At 39.4% G+C, this 20,974-nt stretch overlaps 1 long non-coding RNA gene across 1 annotated transcript in view; it reads left to right on the top strand.

Annotated features, from left to right (window-relative positions):
• The window catches only part of LOC148759326 (uncharacterized), a 126,426-nt gene that overhangs the window by 25,243 nt on the left and 80,209 nt on the right, over positions 1-20,974 (top strand). Inside the window, exon 2 of the long non-coding RNA XR_016018196.1 lies at positions 8,995-9,154. This is a non-coding gene — a long non-coding RNA (uncharacterized LOC148759326). The remainder of the gene's footprint in view (positions 1-8,994; positions 9,155-20,974) is intronic.

Below are 20,974 nucleotides of genomic sequence, written 5' to 3'. Positions count from 1 at the left end.
TAAAAAAACGTGTGCCTGAATTTTCACAAGCTATTTTTGCTGCCTTTGTTTTCTTTGTCCACCATACAACCTCTTTCTTTTAGTACCTACAAGATGTTGCCCCCTTGCTGGAACATTCACCACTCTTCTCCAGTTGTTAGTTCTTTCTGTGAGCTCTGCATCACAGTATTCAGCTCTGCACTTTCTATCTGCCTAAGGACGGGGCGTGCCTTGTCGTCTTATCTCCTCTCAAGCTTGTAACAAAGGGACACTAATAAAAACTATCTTTTGTAGAGTCAGGCACTATGCTTGCCCTTTCACCTCTATGATTTCAGTTAATCTTCACAAAGCTATGAGATAAAGATCAAGAGAACCAGGATAAGAGAGTGTAATAACATCCTCACAACATCTGCAGTTTTTATATTTTACTTATTTTTTAAATTTTGTTAAGGAATAATTGACAAATACATATATTTAAAGTATCTAACATAATGATTCAATATACATATACATTGTAGAATAATTACTAAGAACAAGAAATACATCCATCACCTCACATGGTTAACATAGTTAATTATTTTCATTCTTTTATGGTGGTGAGAATGCTTAAAATCTACTCTCAGCAACTTCCAAGTATACAATATTGTATTATTAACTATAATCATCATGCTGTACATTAGTTATATACTCAGAACATTTTATAACTGAAAACTTGTACCCTTTGACCTATATCTCCCCATTTCCCCCTTTCTCTAGCCCCTAGCAACTACTGTTGAATTCCTTTCTATTTTCTGTTTCTATGAAGTTGGCTTTTCAATTTTTATTTATTTATTTATTTATTTATTTATTTATTTTAGATTCCTCATATAAATGATGCCATACAATATTTGTTGTTGTCTGGCTTATTTTACTTAGCATAATGCCCTCCAGATTTATTCATATTATTACAAATAGAAAGATTTCCTTTTTTATGGCTGATAAATATTCCATTATATATATATATATGTATATACATATAAACATGTATACATACATATATATATATACATATATATATATATATACCAAAAAAATAGACATTTTTCCAAAGACATACAAGTGACCAACAGATACATGAAAAAGTGCTCAAAGTCACTAATCATCAGGGAAATGCAAATCAAAACCACAATGAGATAGCACTTCACAGCTGTTAGGATGACTACTATCAAAAAGACAAGAGATAACAAATGTCAGTGAGGATGCAGAGAAAAGGAACCCTGTGCACTGTTGGTGGGAATGTAAATTGATATAGCCATTATGGAAACAATCTGAAGGTTCCTCAAAAAAGTTAAAACTGTAGCTACCATGTGATTCATCAATCTCACTCCCGGGTGTACATCCAAAGGAAATGAAATCAGTATCTCAAAGAGATATCTGCACTCCCCTTTTCATTGAAGCATTATTCACAATACCCAAGATAGGGAAAACAACCAAAGTGTCCTCTGATGAATGGATGGATTAAAAAAAAAAAAAGAAAAAGAAATGTGGCGACCACAGCTTTTAAACGTAAGAGTATGGACCACCTGTACCCACATCTGCTTGACTCTAATGGCCATGGTCTTAACTACTATGTCACGCTCAATAATTTTGAATGAAGGAAGGAAAAAATAAGCAAACAGAAGAATGGATAGGATCACATCCATCTTTGATCATTTGGTCTCGCCTGGTCTGCTGGAGCAACAGAGAATACTTGGGTTCATTCTGCAAAGAATGAGCTTGTCAGTCTTTGTAGAGAGCCACTGTGATCCTCCCACATCTCGTCTGCAAAGCCATCTCACTGTCTTGGCCGCTGCTAGACTCCACGACACCCAGGTGGTTGTCCTCTGAATGTCCAAAGGGACCAGCAGGAGCGGATCACTCTGTGATCTGACCACAGTGGCTCTGAGGTCAGAGAGTGTAGCACCAGTGGCCAAGAGCCTGAGTCATCTTGAGTGATTCTGCCTCCAGCACCCACAGGCTGGCTGCTTTTCTCTCAGTGACTTAACCTTCTTGTGGCTCAGTTTCTTCATCCGTAAACTGGGGTTAATAATGTGCCTCAAGGATTGTTAAAGAGTTAAACTAGTTAATATTAGTGAAGACCCTGGTGCATGGGAAACTCTGGTGAATTAGTTGGTAAATACAACTGATTTCTCCCCGCGTCTCTTGCATCTGACTTCAGCAGTACAGCAAAAGTGGCACTGAGCTTCGTGGTGGGTGATCTTAACCTGTCGTTGGAAAGAGCACAGAGAAACAATGTAGGCTTTGTTTCCTTGGGGCTGGTAATTTCTTCTGACCAATTTGACCTGTCGATTCAAAGAAAAAAAGAAAAAAAAAAACTGCCGAACACCTAGTCCTTCAGTCGAACATCCCTCTGGCGGATTATTTCACTGATTGATTGGACGGGCCGTTTGCCTGTGGAGATCAAAATGGCTTGTTTGGCATCTCCTGGCACAGGCTGAGAGCTGACCAATGATTTTTGAATTTAGGGAAATGGAATCTATGATGACTGTCTACTGCCATGATTGTGGCCAGGGTTATGACTCCAGGTCACGGCAAGGAAATTATCAGGGTAATTAAACTTCTGTTGGTGACCAAACATTGCGACTCATGGCTTTGGGGCCCTGGGTTGGTGTTGCTTTCTGTGCTTGGCAAGTGTACCAGGTCTAGGTTTCCCTGGCTGCTGCACAGCTGTGTGGACCCAGGGGATGTGGTTGTTGTTCTCTATGAGTGCCGACAAGAAAGCTTCCCATCCGGACTTTGTCACCTCTAACTTCTGTAATTCCCTTCCCACGGTGCATAAGACTCGGTTAATGTGCTGTGGGGCTGTGCAATGACTGTGCCCGAAAGTACACTGAGGCTCAGAGGTTAGACAGGACCCAAGTGGGCAGCATGGGTGATCCAAAACCAGACTCACTTTGCGGGGGAACAGTGTACTTAGGAAAGTCAGAGTTGCTCCCCTTTTAGTTCTCCTTAGAACCCAATGACACGACAACCATGAGGGCCCTTCTCTGAGAAGACTTGGCAGTTCCCAGCTGCGAAAGGCCTAACAGGCCAGGGAGGCACCCATGAAAGGACACGCTAATGAGCTGTCATTAGGGGTGATGCTGACCAGCCAATTCCTCTGTGAAACACTCCACACTTGAGTGGGCTTCATCTCCCTGCCCAAACTCAAACCGATGCTACCTGCCACCTCAGGGGCACTGTGACTACTGCGTCCTGGGCGGAGCTTCAGCGGTAGGCGTGTACAAAAGTCCATGTGGAAGACTTTACCCACCGCTTCTCCCTTCTGTCATCTCCCTTCCCTTTCCTTAGCAAGCCCTTCCTACTGATGTACTCATACCCACAACCTTGCTGCTCGAAGTGTGGTCCCATGAGCAGCAGCGCAGGCATCCCCTGGGACCCTGTCAGAATTATACAATCTCAGGGTCCACCCCAAACCTGTGGAGTGAGAATCCGCATTTTCACGAGACCCCTGATGATTCGAATGCACTTTCAAAGTTTGAGAAACACTGCGCTAGAACAGAATTTCCAAAAGGATTGTTGACATGGGGTACAGGAGTTGATTTTTAGGTCATAAGGTAGATGATATTTGGTTTCCCAGGAATCAGGGTTTCTGCAATAGTAAATGACATAGTAATGAGGTTATCCTTTTCCAATTCTTGTTCAGTCCTCTTGCCTAGAGAGAATCTAAGTTATAAGCTTGGGTTTTTAATGCTTCTTTAACATTTGCACCTCTCTTTTTCACACAGGAAGTACAGGCTCAGCATTCTTTGGCAGCCAACAGTAGCTAGCTGTAATTTAGCAATATTGCTTAATTTCCACTATATTTTTATGCATACTCTCTATTTGTTGCAAATTGAGTTGCTTTTTCTCCAGTGGAATTGGTACAAAGTTTAATCTTTAAACACATTTATTTCCATTAAAAATCTCAGTTGGATTCATATGGAAATGTTAAATAAATAATAATAACTATGATGCATGGATAGGGTAAAACTCATGCAGATATTTAAACAACTGTAAAAAAAAGCAAGCATTGATTTAGAGGTCTGAAATTAGAGTATGGCTTATAGCAGTTCTTCTCACACTTTAATATACAATTTAATCAACTGAAGGTCTCATTAAGATGAAAACTCTGATTCAATAGGCCTGGAATGGTCTAGGGGACTGGAGCTTCAGCCCTCAAACAAGTTCCATAATAATGCTGGGTGCCAATCCCACCATTTCTGTGAACATTCTGAATGACAATGGTGTAAGGGATAGGCACTCAAAAGGCCTTCCTTCAACTGCCATGCACAGAAATGCTGCTTACAGCTCCTGTTGATCCAACCAAGCTCACCAAGGGCTTACACTGGGGTAGGGTGGGGGCGACATTGATGCTAGTCATTGAGGTGATTGATATCAGCTCATGTTCTCTAGATAAGTGTTTCTTAAAATTTAGTGTTTTTCATAATCACTCAGAGTGTTTCTTAAACCACGCATTGCTGGGTCCATCAACACATTTTCTGACTAAGTTGGTCATAGGGATGGACTGTGAATTTGCATTTTTAACAAGTTTCAGAGGATGGTCATGTTACTTATCCAGAGACTGGCTTTGAGAACCTTTATATAATGGATATAAATATTTCCATTATATTTATCTCTCTTACACTGTAGGGAGAAGACAGGTCTAGTTTCCCACACAATTATCATGTTGATTTGAATAAAACCTTGTCATATTTTATTACCTCAACAAACTGGATCTTTCAATGAATAATGAAATTGGTGGGAATTTAAGTGATTGTAGGAAAGGGTGGGTAAGCTTTAACATCCAAGATACCCTCGGGTTGCAATTCTGACCTCTCAACCTGGAACAGAATGGTGTCTCCTTCCCTTATCTACTTCCGGTCTCAGCCCAAGTAGAACTGCTTCCAGAAGATCTTACCTATTCCCAAAATAACCTGTGAATTCTTGCATTCTTTTATAATTGTGTACATACATACATTTTTGTACTTCTAGTGCCTTGCAAAATTCCTGTGACATAGTGAGCATGGGTTAAATGTTAAAAAAAATACATAAGGAAGAGAGACGGTGCCATCTTTAATTTCAAAACCAGGCTGGTCCAGATATTTCACTAGATTTTTTTTTTTTTTGGTGGGGGTGTCCTGTGCATTGTAGAAATATTTAGCAGCAGTCCTGTACTCTACCCTTTATATCTCCCTGATGCCCAGATGTGACAAGCAGAAACATCTCCAAGCATTGCCAAAGGTCCCCTGGGGTGCAAATTGCATTCGGTTGAGAACCACTAATAAAGAGGACTCATAATGTATGTATCCATTATTCTGTTGATGGACATTTCAGTTGTTTTTGGTAGAATATATTCAGTTCCAAAGAATCAATCAATCTCTCTCTTTCTCTCCCGGCCTCTCTGCCTTTCATTCCTCACTTTTCTTTGGCTTGGTAATTTCTAATTGACTGGGTGAAAGAGATACCCAGGGTTAAGATGACTGTGGTGAACCCAGTGTGGGTAGGAGGACAGACCATTTGTGACAGGAAGCTTTTCAGTGTGGTGGATACATCTGAGAGTGCCTGACTCAGAAGCCATAGCGCCAAGACACTTACTCACCAACCTGTGTTTTAATTCTTTTCCTTCTCATATTTCTCTTACCCCAATCTGTCACATACTAGCATATATTTTCTAAGCATCCATTTTACTTTTTCATTTGTCATATAGCAATAATAATAGTACCTAAGTTAAAAGTTGTTGTGAGGATTAAATAAAAATAAAAAAAAAATACCCGTAGAGTGTTCCATGACAACACCTGGACCAATAAACATGAACAGCCAAATAAAGAAACCCTATTTTAAGACAGGAAGCACGCTACCATAGCTGGAGTCTTGTGGATGAGGGGATGGGAGGGAAGAGATGCTGTGGGGAAAGAGTCCCAGAGAGCAGTTTCCAGGCTCTCAGCCTCACGTAGAAAAGTGCTGGCTCGGTTATTAGGTGGCCATCATCTGTAATCAGATGGCCATCCACTGTGGCTGCATAGCCATCAGCTGTTACTGGTTAGCCATTAGCCACTAATATAACTGCCGTGGCTACGCTCAGGGGTTGGTTGGTTGGCAGAGAAGTGGACAGCGGAATGTGAATTGTGTTGCTCCTATTTCCTGTGTCTCGCCTGGCTGCCAGTGAGACTGGGGTGCAGGAAGACCCCCTCCCTGGGGTACTGGCGGATGTTTGCTTTTGTGTCTCGACCAGCCACCATCGAGAATATAGTGGTATGACTCCTCTATCTATGGCTCCGTTTTTGTTCCTTTTTGGCCTCACCCTATCTTGTGTTCTTGTGCGTGGAGCGGGAGCTGAGTCCCTGCATTACAGATGCAGTAGTAGACAAGGTCAGAGGCCAACACATATAGTTTTATAGGACAGGCCTGTTTGGAGTTTAAGTGTTATGAGAAGTAACTGGAGGGTTTGCAGCCAGTGTATTACACGATCTGATTTATGCTTTAGTTTGCACTGCCTTGCAGAGAGAATGGAGGCTAAGAGGCAAGAGTGGAACTGGGAGACTACTGCAGTTGTCCAGGTGTTAGAATATGGAGCTGGGACGAGGGTTTTACAGTGACGATGGACAGAAGTAGTCAAATGCACTCCGTATTCTGGAGTCTGTTGACAGAATTTGCTGAGAGATTGCTGAGCAGTGGGAAAGAAACAGAGGACTCAGGATGACGCTCGGGCCGAAGTTAGTGACTGAGGGTGCCATTTGCTGAGATGTGGAAACGCTAAAGGAGCAGGTTTCGGGATGCTGACCAGTGTGTTTGCTGAGGCCTACAAAGCTGTGACTGTTTACTAGATACATGTGAAGACATGTGAAGGAAGTGTAGAGTCTGAAGCTCAGACAGTAGTTTCAGAACTTGTGGTTCCGTATTTAGGAATCATTAACATTTAGAGTCTACTCAATGTCTTGCAGCTGGAGGAGATCTCATGAGATGCCAATAAAGGTAGAGAAGAGATTGCCTTCAATGAATTCCTGCCCACTGGGGCACCGAGGAGTGAATGCTGTAGGTTTGGCTGAAGAAGGGGACTTGTGCCCATTAAGACAGGACCTGAAGATGTGGCAGCACCTGGGAGGAACTGCTCAAGAGGGGCACCTGGAAGGATGGGAGTTATGTATAGTACTTACCACTAAGTCAAAGATTTCTGCACCAGACGTGGCAGGGGAACATGCAGGGAGAGGCAGTGGGTGTCTGAGCAGCAGAGTGAGGAAGGGTGGCAAGGCACCACAGATGCTTACTGATGCCTCAGCGTTCAATAAGTCCCTATTCTTGGCACAGCCTTAAAGGGTGGAATGTGCCCTTCAAGTGCCCTTGGCTCTTCAAGAATGCAACAAAAGAGCTGAAATTCCCATGAGCTAGAAAGGAATGGGACACTTAACCAAAACCAAGTTGGTCTAAAGAAAATAATGAAATAAGATTTGTTTCATGTAGCCTGAGATTTGCACCCACTGCATTCTGATTCTTTTTTTTTAATTGAAGTTTTTTGGGGTGACAACTGTTAGTAAAGTTACATAGATTTCAGGTATACAGTTTTGTAATACATCATCTATAACTCATATTGTGTGTTTACCACCCAGAGTCAGTTCTTTCCATCACCATATATTAGACCCTATTTACCCTCTTCTAAAGTCCCCCTCCCCCCTTACTCTCTGGTAACCCCAAAATGATTGTCTATGTCTGTGAGTTTTTGTTTCTTCATTTGTTTGTCTTGTTCTTCTGTTGTTTTCAGTTTTATATACCACATATCAGTGAAATCATACGGTTCTCTACTTTTTCTGTCTGACTTATTTAGTTTAGCAGCATACTCTCAAGATCCATCCTAATCGCTGATGATATACTTCCCTGACTAGTTTTTTGTTTGTTTGTTTGTTTTTTTCCCCTCATCATTTTGCCATTCCTACGGAATGCTTATGCTTGCCTACTATTTCAGTTTGGGAGGATGATCTTTTCTGTGCCGTGCTGAGTTAAAGAAGCATCTCTCTCTGCCTGGAACCATGAACCTGATACAGTTAACACAGTGAAATCTGCTGTAGTTTTAATCAGAGGTAGTTAATTTGATTTTCTAAAATTAAGCAGAGCATTAGCTTGTCATTAGTTCTGAGAATGACTGCATTTCTGAAGTCACTCGGCATACCCCAAACGGGCTTTATTGGATATGAATAATAACAACCTACAAATATATAGAGGATAACGAGCCTCTAGATGTTCTGTAAGGAAAAAAAGAAAAAAAAAGTCCCTGATGAGCATGAATGGTGACTCATGATGGCCAGAATTTTTAAAATTTATGATCATTACAACATGAAAAAATAATTATGAATAATACAAATCTGTTATGGTAATTAGCTGTAATGAATGCTCATGGTGAGCTAAATGAACTGGAACAATTTAAGGCAATAGCACATAATTTGCATTTTGTCTTATGTCAGATCATTTTATCATTAGACAGAGAAAGAGGGGTAAGAAAGATAAAGAGACAGAGGAGACAAAAAAAGGAGCTGATATAGAGAACATAAAATAAAGTGTTCAGCTTTCTATATTCCTGTCTTCTAGAAACAAAAACAAAAAAGTGAAAAATGCTGTGCATTGCATTTTCCTACTTCAGTTTTTGCAGCCCTTCCAGCTTCTTCTTTGGGGATGTCAGTAATGTGAGAAAGTAAATGAGAATTGATGTAGCATACATTCAAATCTTACAAACTAACTTGAGTTTGAACATCTACCTGCCTTTTTTATACATTACGTGATGTAGGCAACTTGCTTAACTGACCTAAGTCTCAGTTGAATTCTGAATATTGAATAAAAATAGATACTGCCTAAAGTTATGGTGAGGCGTGGATTAGCAGTATTAACAGCTAACTCTTAGTAAATGCTCATTATGTACCTGGCATCCTAGATACTTTCACATGAACTCAGTCATTTCATCCTCCTGACAACCCTAATCAGTAAGTGGTATATTTATCTCTTTTACAGTTGAGAAAACGAAGACACAAAGTGATGGAATATAAATAGCAAGTGGTGGAGTGGGATTCGGTACCCATGCAGTGAGTCTCCAGAACGCACCACTGTTCCCAGCAGCCTCTGCCAGCCGGACTCAGCACACCGCGGGCGACACAGGTCAATAGACGTGCAGGTATCTCGATTTTCCATATCACCTTCGCAACGCATGATCGCGTGTGCATTTACATTTGTGAGTGGGCCTTGTTGTAATTAATTCAACTCTGCAAGCTGAAGGGCAACATTTGGGGATGGTTTTCAAATTCCCCTAATGTAACCGGTCTTATCCAGTAAGGACCCCTGCCTTTTGAGATGACAAGTTTACTGCAAAGTGACTTTCTCAGTTGGAGGGTGATGGGCAGCTTTCAGAAGCAGGTTCTTCCTGACATTGAGCAATATCAAGGGCCATCACTCATCAACTGGTCGTCTAGGGATGGTCCTGGGGTGATCCCCTCCCCACCAACCTCCACAGGGGTCATTCTTTGACTGGCTGGTGAGCCTCTCCGGGTGGGGCTCAGTAATGGAAATGAGGGGTGGAGGCAGGTGTCCTGGAGCAGGAAGACAGGACGCCTAATTTACCCATTTCCTTTTCTCTGCTTGGGAATTATTTGCAAATAGAGTTACACATACACATCAGAACACAGTCCTGGTCTGTGTTCACTTAGATAATATTGGAAGAGGTACTCATTACATCCCTTTGATTTTTAAAAGGGAGCATTGAAAATAGAGCCCTAGTTTCATAACCCTATTTTGTTATTTCTTTGTATATTATATCAGGAGCTTTGTCAAATGGGAATGTTTTGGACTTTCCGTGTCCGGGGAGAAAGCTGGCACGGTTTATGCCGAGTTGAAAGTGTAGGAACTGTTAAGGTGCAGATGGGCTGACCCTCTCTGCTATATAGAGACATAAAATAAATGCAAAACCAAAACGAGGAATAAGCAAACATTAAGTGGGGTTCCTTATCCTGTGCATTGGCCCCTTTTCTTTTCCTTTAAAAAGAAATGCAGTGACTAGGAACCGCAGCCCAGCCCTTTCCTCTCCTAGTCCCACAGCGCTCGCTCCTTTCTGTCTTCCCTCAGGTCCCTTGGCTTGCTCACCACCTCCCCTGCTTCTGTTTGTTTCCTGGTGGTCTGCCTGCAAGAGCTTATCAAGTGACTGTGCACATAGCTGGGAGCTCCCCCTCTTTCCCCCCAACCCCCAGTTAGTTCCCTAATATCCTCCTGGAATCCCCCCGGGGCAAAAGGGTGGTTTGTTTCACTGTTTTTCCCTTTTGAGGATGTGCTTCCTCTTGTCAGACAAATGCCTCCAGGCTGAACAGGGACCCATAGGAATTTGCTTGGAAACAAAAGAGAGAACAGAAAGACAGGAGAGAGGAAAGTTCTTTTTCCACAGCATTTTTCCTCTGGGCAGGTTGACTCCAGCTCCAACTTCCCTGGGCAGAGCCACGGGGCTGAGATTAAGACACTGCCTCATCTGTATCTGTGGGTATCATATCAAGTGGGAAATCTGTCTGGGATTTAGATGGTGTCATTCACTCAAAGGACATATTTGTGACCCAGTGACTGCTAAAGTCTCACATATGAAATAGTGTGGTTGTTTGATTATAATCAGAAAAGACTGGGTTTCTTTAGCCTGCACAGGGGTCCTTACTCACAGTTGGAGTTAGCTTCAGGCAAAACAGAAATATGGGAAAAACATAGTTCTGGGTTGCCAATTATCTCAGGTCTCCAATAAGAATTGTTTTGTTTTCATTTTCTTGTCAATTGCTTTGTTAAAGGAGAGAGAGGGAGAGTGTGTGTGTGTGTGTGTGTGTGTGTGTGTGTGTGTGTGTGTGTGTGGAGAGAGAGAGAGAGAGAGAGAGAGAGAGAGAGAGAGAGAGAGAGAGAGAGAAACTTGCTTAAAATTTTTCATCAAGCGATGAGGACATATCTTTGCTGTAGCGATGGATTTTAGTGGTTTTCTAGGGACAAAAGGATATTTGAGATTCAACGTCCAGTTTTGCCATTTTCTCAGAGGACCTAGTGACACAATTTTATTCCTGGTTTACAAATTGGGGTTTCTTTAAAAAGCAATATATGGTCAGGTTGTGTGAACTGACTTTAATCAGAGTTCAAAGTCCCCGATTCCAAGGCTTAGATTTGTTGTTTTTACATTAATTCTGTGTGTTTGTCATTTCAAAGTAAATTTTTGTCTAAACCAAATACTTTCATGTAAGACAAGGACAGTCGGACATCAAAATATATATTCCCCCAGGGATGGCTTCAAATTATTTCTTTTGATAACATTCTGCCTGACATGTTCAGTGCACCCATCACATCAAAGCTGATTCTGTCTTTAAATAAATAAATAAATAAATAAATAAATAAATAAATAAATAGTACCCAAAAACAAAACAGCAGCCAAAAAAAAACCCACAAAAAACAGGGAAAAAAAACCCCCAAGGAAGACACTCTTTAATTTGTTTTTCTTAGAAAATGCATTTTCTACTTTTCTCTCCATGTGTATTTATAAAACCATTGATGTACTTTCAATAGAGGATTTTCAGTAACGTTTAATAGAGATGTAGAATGTACAATTCTTATTTTGAACACATGGGACCTGACCAATTTAGGAAAAGTTGTTAGAGGAGGTCATTTTGGGGCATTTCTATAAAATGTTTAATACTGACCTCAGTGGCCATGGACAGAATAAAAGCCTTCAAAGTACCTTCTCTTCCTGGAGGGTGATAAGTTGGCACAATGCTTAGAGTGCAACTTCTTTTCTGTAATTATTGCCAGACTTCTGGGTTCTGGCTTCCTGATGAACCTGACCTATCACACAAGGTCTCCGATTGCCTAAGAGATGGATCACTGAGATGGACCACTGAGATGGAGCAAATGATGTTTAAAACACTGATCAAAATGTTATCACTAATGTAAACACATTATGGAGGAAAAAATACATAGGTTAAATGTAGGTTTAAGGCTCTTCGTACTTTGTCTAAATGTCTTTTAGAAAGTGGCTTGGAAGTTGGATTTTAAGGACTGCTGAAATAGTAGTACTTTGATGAAACTGGTGATAATAGCTGTGATCAAATAAATAATACACTTCTGAGGTTTCATGTACTTATTATTTTCATAATAGTTATTGAGCATCTAGTATATGTCAGATGAATAGTGGGGAGATTGAGATGAATGCTGCAGTTACTGCCCTCATGGTACAAAAAGTCTGCTGAGAGAGGCAGATAGGAGGTGGGAGGGTTTCATGGAAGAGGAAACCATGGAGTTGTCAGGATTCTCCAGAGAAATATATGTATATGCATAGATACCTTTTTTTTTAAGGAATTGCCTTACACAATTGTGTAAGTATCTTTGGGGAGAACAATATATATTGGAAACTCAATAAAGTTGGTTAGTGTTAGCAATTTTGCCTAACAAGCTCAGTTTTCACCCTTTTAGCTAAAACTTCTTTTACCTTAGCATAAAATCTGGGAAAGAGGCCTAGGCTTTTTTGTGGTGTGCCCTGTTTGAACCAGGAATGGCACAGGACCCAAGACCTGTCATTGTTGAAAAGGTTCTCAGCTTGATCCTGGGCCCCTTTCTTTCTCCTTCTGGATTCTCTGCCCAGGTTACCTCTTGCACACCAACGCTGTCAGTCACTGCTGCATCCAGATGGCACACAAATTATATCTTTGGCCCACACTTTTTCTCTGAATTCCAGACCGATATAGTCTACTATCTTGTCTATATCTCTTCTCTAGAAAATCTTGGAGGAATCTTTCAAATCAAAGAAGACTTATTTTGAAAAGTGTCACTAATCCAATTAGGCTTAACCAGAAATTCCACGTTATCACTTAACCCACTCATTCCTACGCTCCCTCCACATCCAATTCATCACCAAATTCTGTTGATATTACTTTTTAAATTTCTGGAACCTGGCAATTTTTCTCTATATCTTTCCCCCTAAATCTTCAAACTACAATAAACCCTTACCGGTTTGACTGCAAAATTATTTTTTGTTCCTTGTATCACTTGTCAGTATTCTCCACGGGAGGGGGGGGGATATATATATGTATACACATATATATATGAAGTGGCTTACACAATCATGGGGACTGGCAATTGTGAAATTCATAGGGAAGGCTGGAAACTCAAGCAGTGTTGAGGCTGCAGTCTTGAGTCTAAAATCTGTAGGGCTGGCCATCAGGATAGAAACTCAGGCAGTATTTCTATGTGAGGCTTGAGACACAATTTCTTATTCTCTTAGAAGCCTCAGTTTTGACTCTTAGGTGTTCAACTGACTAGACGAGACCCATGCACTTTGTGGAGGGTAATCTCCTTTTCTTTGAATCAGCAGATTATAGATGTTAGGACATGTACAAAATACCCTCACAGTGACATGTAGGCTCATATTTGGCTGAATAGCTGGACACCCTATCCTTGCCAAGTTGTCACATTTCATCATCACACCTCTAATCCCTTTTCAGTACTACAGCGAGAGTTATGTTTACAAAGCATGAATTGAATGGTAGCATTGCTAACTTACATCTTAAATACTATAAACATCTCCCCATACTCTACCTGGCAGCATGGCCAAGTCAGACTAAGCTATACATTCATTTCTCCCATATCACACTCTGTGGATCAGCCGCAGTGGCTTTTTCTGTTTCTCTGGTTAGAGTTCCTTCCTCCGGCGACAAGGATTTTGCAGACTTTTTTTTCCTTCTACATGGAATGTTCTTCCTTCCTCTCTTTATTAGGTCCCTCCTATGCATCCGCATTTTAGCTCAAATGTTCCATGTTCAATAAAATCTTCCTAATTTCCTTGACAAGATCAAGTGTGTTAGATGCATTTACAGTGCTATGAACTTCTCCTTTACAACTTGTGTTCTAATACCTATTCATGTTTGTGTGATTGCTTGATTAAAGTCTGACGCACTTCTAAACAGTAAACATCAGTAGTTTGCTAAGAACAGAGACTATGATTGTTTCTGTTTATGATGGTATCCTCTGCATACAGTACACTGCTAGTTTCCTAGTGAATACTCAATCAATACTTATTGAAAGAAAGAAAAAATTAATATGAGTGAATAATTTTGGGGCAACTCTTTTACAATAAACATTGAATGTTTTGTGTGTAGCGACCCTCTCTTATTTTGCTATTTTTATCACCATGCCCAGCTTTTTACTAGGAATGTGAAAAGTTTCCTCTTGAAAAATTTAGCCTAGAGATATTGAGACAATAAGCATTCAAAGGCTGGCCCGGAGACCCAGAGTGCAGTACATAGAGTTGTAGTTGTTGGTCATGTATTGTTTGTAATAAGGCAATACAATAAAATAAGCAGAGGCAACTTTTGGGGAGAGAAGTGAGTTGGGTGACTACCTAATATGAAATAGACCATGGGGCCCTAAAGAGGTGAAGAGTGGCCTCAGTTGCTAAATTTCTGTGCTTTTTTTTTTTTGAAGTCTGGACATAACTTTACTTCAGTCCTTGTATTCTAAGAAATTTCTGTATCCCTATAATGAATCTCAACTGTACTATTCTGTTTTAATATTTAGGTTATTTATATGAGCTTTTACTCAAAGGAACTCTGAATTGAACAACCTGTCACGAGGGGATGCTCTGAAGAATTACTCACCATCCTGCCTTTCTTGTCTTTTTCTCCTGCCCTCTTCTCCTTCCCCTGTTCTCTGTTTATCTCAAATGCATATAGAGAATTACAGCAAAGGACATATTTTGCTGAGCTGCTCTAAAAGTGAGTGATGGGAATCGGGCTAGATTTACATAAAAGTTCAATAAGCTTAAAAATCCAGGAAGGAGCAAGTATAACAGTAATAACATTTACTACTTACTTATCATTTATTGGTTTCTTACATTGTGCCAGGTTCTCTGCTAGGTTTTTCTGAAAGCTTCCCTGACTGGCTCCCCTCTACCCTTGGTTGGATTAGGTACCACCCCCACCCCCCACCCCTTAGTCTTGTTTGCATCTTGTTAGCATACTTGCCACATTGTTTTATAATTGCTCTTATCAGTCATTCTCACCATGCAGTGTACTGTTTTCAGTTTGAAGAGCCTAACACAGTAATCTCTAAATCAAAGATGTTGAATTTGTGTCTTCTCTATGAACAAACAAATAGGTAAAACTACATCATCTTTAATAATTTCAACAGAACTAGCATGTATATAGTCCTTATTAGCTGCCAGTTATTTTTCTAAGTGCTTTGAATCTATTAAACTAATTCGAAGAGTTTTTTTTGAATTGCAAGGTAGGGGTTTCTGGATTCCTAAAATGGTAGTCTTTCCACCAAGTTTTGTCTCATTAGGGAAGCTGGGTTTAAGTTATGACTCTGTGCTTTATTTGTTTTGATATTGTATGTATTAGTGTTCTCCAGAGAAATAGAACCAATAGGATATATCTAAATAAATATAGTTATAGCTATAGATTAGATATAGATATAGTGATATATATATATATATATATATATATATATATATATATATATATATATATATATAGAGAGAGAGAGAGAGAGAGAGAGAGAGAGAGAGAGAGAGAGAGGTTTATTGTGAGGGATTGGCTTGTGTGATTATGGAGGCTCAAAGTCTTGCAATCTGCTGTCTACAAGCTGGGGGCTCAGGGGAGATGGTAGTTCTAGTTCAAACTGAAGACACAAGAACCAGGAGCACCAGTGTCTTAGGGCAGGAGAAAGTGGATGTCCCAGCACAAGTCAGAGAGCAAATTTGTCCTCCCCCTGCCTTTCTGTCCTATGCTGGCCCTCCATGGATTGGGTGATGCCTATCCACATTGCTGGACGTGATCTTCTTACTGAGTCAGCCAATCCAATGCTAGTCTCTTCCAGAAACACCCTCACAGACCCACCCAGGAGTCATGTTTCCCTAGCCCTTTGGGCATCTCTTAGCCCAGTCAAGTTGCCACAGAAAGTTAACCATCACTCTGGGCAAGTCACTTCACCCTATGAGAATCAGTGTTCTCTCATATAAAATGAGGATTGTGTCACACACTTCTCAGCATGTTGGCAAGATGGAATTGTATTTTCTTGGCTCTCTGGGCCAATGGGGTATTGTAAATCCTTAACATCCTTCACCATTACTTTTTAGATCAATGTAACAGCACAATCAAAGAAGAGAGAGACAAGAGGTTTCAGGGTATAGAGAAGATAGTGACTGGAATTATTGACCACTTTAAGATGAAAAAGAGAGGGAGTAGGATCAATGGATTTTAGGTCATGGTGCTACAGAAGGATTGGCAGAGTTGGACTACTAGATTGAGTAAGCTGGAAAGAAAGGAGATGCTGGTCAAAGTAGGGTATGCTCAGAATAAAGATTCAGAACAATAACCATAGTTGGAAATGACAAAGTTGAGGTGGAACCTTGGAATAGAGTGATAGTGAGTTGGCATCAACACTGGAGGATAGGTGAACAAAGAACTGAGAGCCAAGAGGGGGGAGAATAATCTACACAAATATATTGGAATTGTCTAGAACATAAGGCAGATAGAGCGTGTTAGAAAGAGTATAAGTGGCCTTGGAGTTAAAGAGGACAAAAATGACCTACATATTCCCACTGAATAATTGCAGTATGGAGTCAGAAGACTTGAACCTTACACTTTACGCTGCCAGTTGCAAGTAATATGACATTGTAAAAACTCTTTTCCTGAGTGTTAGATTTCCCATTTTTTAAAAAGTAATACAAGAACTGCTCTACATTCCTGAAATATGTTTTGACATGATCACAAGAAATAATGCATATGAAAGTTTTCTGGTGTAATACATGGAAATTATGAGATAGGTAGAGTGCCATCTTGACCTTTACATCTCAACCTTCATTTTTCAAATCAACATAACAGTTATTATTTCATCCAACACTTGGGGCACTCGGTCTGTGGTATAGAAAAGAAAGGGAGCACCCTTCTATTTTTTTTCTTTTATTCTTTTAAACAGGAGGCTGGATGACATTTGTGGTTGCTTTTTCATTTACTTTCCTATATTCATTATCTGTTTTCAAACACCTCACTCTGATCAATAAACATGGTAGATAATTTTATTCAATAAATATTTATAGAGCATCTGTTTGATGCCAAACACATTCACCATGTGAGATATTTTACATTTTTCCCCAATACATCTCAGTTTACTTTACAGTGAGTCCCTCCATTTTTATATATTTTTATTGTAGCTAGGTTCAGGAAAATACCCAAATTTTCTTCCAACCTAAATAATTTTTCATTGACAGAAAAATCCTATAGTGTCCTAGGTTCAACAGCATACCCTCTTACTCAACTTTAAGTCAAAGATCAGTAGAATTAATCTTGGTCTTATAATAATAATTACTAATAGTTATGAACGCTTTTAGAAATGGAACCAAATATATAATAACTCTGCTCTAATGATAATTACAGTCTCTAATTTGTCTCTATTTGCCAATAGATTTTGAATTCTTAGAGAGCAAGGGTTATGCCAATTTTGTATTTTTATTCCCAGGGCCTAGCACACAGTAGGTCCTCAATAAATGTTAATTGCTTCTAATTATATTAAAGATAGATGGAATTTATATAGAATAAAATGATCTTTGAAATGAATTATAAACCTCAAACCAAAACAAGTTAATACTTAATATGTAAAAATAGGTATTATTTCTAAATTAATATTATAAAAATCATACATCAAAACTCTAGTATCTCAAATATTTTTATCTTTGGTTTTAAGAAAGCAACAGCTATGCAAAATGCTTCTAAATGTTAAGAACATGTTTGTGTAGGATAAGTAATTTACCATGTCTGACATTAAACAGTAGTTTAACTGACCCCTCCACCCCTCAAACATCTGGTATGTCTCTAATAAATAGGGCAGCACAAAAGGTAATATAGAAGAAAAACTTGCTCAGGGGTTTAGGGATATAAGTTTGTTGGGCCTTGGGATTATGGATGTATATGCTTTTAATCATGAAAGATTATGAACATATAATCAGAATTTTTTATTAAAAAAATGTAAATAGCTTCTGAACAACCATTGGAATTTGAAATTAAAGCAGTGAGCTCAAAGGGCAATGTAATTTTCTTAACAATAACAGCTTCCATTGAATGAGAATTTTTGTTTCTCCTGGCATGGTGATAGGCAAATTGAATTCATTACCTTTCATCCTTAAAGCCATCTCAAAAGATAGGTATGGTCCTCCATTTGATTACAAAAAACTAAAGTGGCAAGAGGTGAACAAACTAGCTTCAGGTCACAGAATAGAAACTAGCAGACCAAGATTTGACTTCAGGTCTCATAGATGCTAAGGCACAAGCTTTATTTGCTACCTACCTCTTAGAGTTGTTGTGAGACTAAGATAATGGTATGTAAACACTTTGCATATATTAACATACTTAATCCTTGCTGCAACCCTATGAAAAAACTGGGAAACAGAGAAGGTATATAAGTTGGCCAAGGGCAAACAGCTGCCGTGTGAGACAAGGCTCTTCAGCATAGAACTACGCCATTTTCTTGAAAGAGGAGCAATTATGGACAGCTACTAGCTCAAAGCATGGTATATTTTTGGTACCAAATAATTGTAAACTCCTTTCTTTCTACTTCTTTAACGCCTTCCACAGAGTGAACACTTAGTATTTTGTTAAATGAATAGCCAAACTAACAGCTGATGTATATTACGTGTAGATGTACTTTAAAGCAACCCAAATACTAGGTAGGTAAAGGAAAATCCCTCAGACTATTGCTCTGACATTTCTGCCCTCCCACTTACTACAAGAGAATTACGATTTTCTGTATTTAGTTTTATAAAAATATATCTGGCACGGTCATCACTTTTTGGGTTATGTCTGTTTCATAAACTTTTGTAGTTGGGGCATTTTCATCTACATGCCAGGCAGTTTATGATTACTCTTTGTTTTATGACCCTTCAGTTAGTATGCAATCTATTTGACAGTGCTCATCCAACACCTATAGCAATTTTGCCTAATACGAGAGCACGTTTTCCTGAGACACTAACTTGGGCCTGAATAAATCAAATATAATCCAATACTTCTGCAATGCTTCCTTAATCGACTTATCTTCAAATGGCATGACAAAAAGAGTCATATTTTCTGGCATGATTTGTTTCTTTGGAAATCTATGCTAATTCCAGCTCATGGTCTATTGCTTTTTCTTTACTAGACTATTTTTATGAATAGGTAGTTCATCATTCTCGTGAAGCTAGAAATAAATATGCTTATGGAGAGAGGAGTTTTCACACCATCATCGTATTGCAGATCATTGAACTTCATCATTTGCCTTTATTTAATTTAGGTAAAATTGATAGGGAGACCATTTGGGGGATATTTATTTAGTTTGCAGTCATTTTTCTGTCCCTCCCCCAAACACATACAATTGAGCATTCGTGTGTATATTCTTTACCTCCCTTTACATAGAACATGGTTTTGAGACCTGGTTTTGAGGGCTAGAGGTAGTGATTTTTAATGCTATTTTGTTACTTTCTGTACCTAGTGCAATAAGAGACACATAGTAGGTGCTCAGCAATTCTAGTTGGCTCCTGTTCTCAGTGAATGAACCAAAAAGAAAAAAAGCCCTTCTTTTCAATATGCAGTACTTATATACCACTCCATTAAGTATATCATCATCCCAAGAATAGACACATGAAATATTTTCTGTTGGAGCTTTCTCTCTCTCTCTCTCTCTCTCTCTCTCTCTCTCTGTCTTCCCCTCCCTCCCTCCTTCTCCCCCTCCTTCTCCACCTCTCTGTATTTAATTTAACAATTGCTTCACAGTGATAGTGAGAAAGTTACTTAACCTTCATTTGTGTTATCATCTATAAAATGGTACAGTTACTCCTGACTCACAAACAACACATACGAGTGTGTAGCACCCTGGTGACTTTTAAGTTTAGATTCTTGTGCTGGATATTCGCATGACTCTAATATGCAAGCAATTTTTGTGTTTAGGAAATATCATGCCTATGTATGGTGTCTGTACAGCATGCTTTATACATTGGGTGATTGAAGATTTTTGGCTTGACTGTGTCAGCAAGGAAAAAGGGTATTTTCTTCCTAATGTAAAATTTCACTAAAATAAGTAGGTCAGGGTCTTAACTCCATGAGATTTCTTAGGTACCCACATTCATTTTCTCATGTTTCGCTATCATTCCCTGAGATGTTTCCTTGTCTGCAGGATAAAGTTTGTTCACCATCTCAATGTCCCCATCCCAGCTTTTGGGAAAGAGGAATGAGGACAGAGAGAACAAAAAACTTCCTTTTAAGGACACCATCCAGGAGTTTAACACATCACTCCCATCACAATTCACTGGCCAGAACTTAGTCAAGGGTCTTTGCTAGTTGCAATGGGGTCTGGGATCCATAGTCTTTAACCAGGAGGCTATGTGCTCAGTTGAAACCCAGAGGCTTAATTATTTAAAGGAAGAAAGAACAATGGATATGAGGGAATGATTAACAATTTGCATCACATATATGTCATTGCTACAGTTCTCTAAGGGTGATTCTATTGCCAGTATTCAATGGATAATGTAGTTGAAATTCATAGAGAAGAGGTTACTTGTCAAAAGTCACTTAAATGTGTAGATTGAGGAGGAAGGATGATTGCACTCAAGGCAGTACCACAATAGATTTTCAGCTATAACAGAGAATGAGAAAAATAGCTACTTAATGTTGTTTTGCAAACCCTTAAGAAAATCAGCAGCTACGGCGTTCATGTGCCATTGGCAAGCATGTGTTTTGGAGGCAATCTTGTGGGAGATGACAGAGAAGGAATAAATTAAATCATTGAAAGTAGTAGCTAGAATTAAGTCCTTGGGGATAAAGAAAAAGCATCATTTGTTTTCAGTTACCTGATTGCATAGGTCTCAAAAGATCTCCTAGAATGCCCTGGGTATTGAAATCTCCGTTTGTTTTTACACCATCACTTTTAGTTGAATTTTCAGTTTGAGAGAACAACCCTGGGAACACAA

This window comes from Rhinolophus sinicus, chromosome 1 (genome assembly GCF_057876585.1).
Source record: "Rhinolophus sinicus isolate RSI-liver-muscle chromosome 1, RSI-T2T, whole genome shotgun sequence".
Classification (NCBI taxonomy): Eukaryota; Metazoa; Chordata; class Mammalia; order Chiroptera; family Rhinolophidae; genus Rhinolophus; species Rhinolophus sinicus.
This window is presented reverse-complemented; position numbering and strand designations above follow the sequence as displayed.